We start from the raw sequence: 1,796 nt of genomic DNA, 5'->3' as shown, positions 1-1,796 counted from the left end.
CCCACCACAAAATCTATTCTAAATAATACCATCAACCTCCTCTCCTTTTCTATTCTACACAGTGAAGGAAAGTCCAAAAGAACTGTAGTACTTTAGGCTTCCTAATCTCCAATCTTTGAAGGGAAACAGGTAACAGAGAAAGAACTATTGCCAATGAAAATAAACATCAATATCTGGACTGGAACACTTAGAGAATTATAATTATGTATAACAGGTATGCTTGATCTTAGAACTTTTATTTTTTTTTTAAAGATTTATTTGTATTTATTTTTGATAGACACACACACACACACACACACACACACACACACACACACACAGGCAGAGACACAGGCAGAGGGAGAAGCAGGCTCCATGCTGAGAGCTTGACATGGGACTCGATCCTGGGACTCCAGGATCATGCCCTGGGCCAAAGGCAGGCGCAAAACCGCTGAGCCACCCAGGGATTCCCATGATCTTAGAACTTTTAAACTGAAAAAATATAATATTATTTCACAATTATTAGCTTCTATCCCCAATAATGAATCTGTAAGTGAAGCAACTATAAATTATTTTGGGTAATTCCTAGATAATTTTTTGAAAATCTAAGACATGTAAATATAAAGATGATCAAAAGTCAGAAGAGGTCCAACTAATGAGTTTTCATTGGAAACTTTTCCTCAAAGAATATGCAGTCATAAAAATAATACCCCGACCTTTACTGAAACTGAAAGGTAGCAAAACTGAGTCAATGCCATCCTGTGCTATAAAAATTCCACATTACATTGTCAAAGAGATAATTCTAGGCCTTGCATTTTCCCCCACCCCTCCTTAACTGCTGTATTCTAAATATGATGGGCAGTGGCTTCCTATAACTTTCACCTTACAAAGAGGCCATTCCTAACTCTCTGTAAGAGGACATTATGATATACATCTCACAGGTAACTAGGCCAGGTAAGCACTAAGAATACTGTCTTCCCTTGGCTAGACCCAAGGTGTGGACCACACTAGAGTCTCATTTACAGGATGGAGTCACTTCCTAACTGGTATTTCTACTTGCCCACTGTGGGCAATTAGAACATCTATCTTCTTTATTCTCATGTCAACTTTGACAAATACAATTCTATCTCTAGATATTTTATAATTACTGAAGTTGAAAATATACAATCATTTCAGTAAAAATTCTAACCAACTGTGATTCATATTTACAATAAGGCATTAATCGGGACGCCTGGGTGGCTCAGCGGTTCTGCGCCTGTCTTTGGCCCAGGGTGTGATCCTGGAGTCCCGGGATCGAGTCCCACATCGGGCTCCCTGAGTGGAGCCGCCTCCTCCCTCTGCCTGTGTCTCTGCCTCTCTGTCTCTCTGTGTCTCTCATGAATAAATAAATAAAATCTTAAAAAAAAAAAAAAAAAAAGGTAGGCAGCCCCGGTGGTGCAGCGGTTTGGCGCCGCCTGCAGCCTGGGGTGTGATCCTAGGGACCTGGGATCGAGTCCCACATCGGGCTCCCTGCATGGAGCCTGCTTCTCCCTCTCCCTGTGTCTCTGCCTCTCTCTCTGTGTCTATGAATGAATAAATAAAATCTTTAAAAAAAAAAAAAAGGCATCAAATGCTATCTGTACTAGAAAGAACCAACAGGTTGAGCAAGTTAAATTCATCAGGTTTAAGGATCTCAACCCTATTTCTATAATTCAGCCCTAATATTCAAACTGAGTCTTCAGTGCATGTAATATAATCTTATTTTAGGTATAATATGAGCCAATGACAAGTTGAGAATGGCTACTAAAATGCTCACAGATCAAAACAGGAGTCTGATC

The sequence above is a fragment of the Vulpes lagopus genome, chromosome 6, assembly GCF_018345385.1.
Source record: "Vulpes lagopus strain Blue_001 chromosome 6, ASM1834538v1, whole genome shotgun sequence".
Classification (NCBI taxonomy): Eukaryota; Metazoa; Chordata; class Mammalia; order Carnivora; family Canidae; genus Vulpes; species Vulpes lagopus.
The sequence above is the reverse complement of the archived record's forward strand: the minus strand, read 5'-3'. Positions refer to the sequence as shown.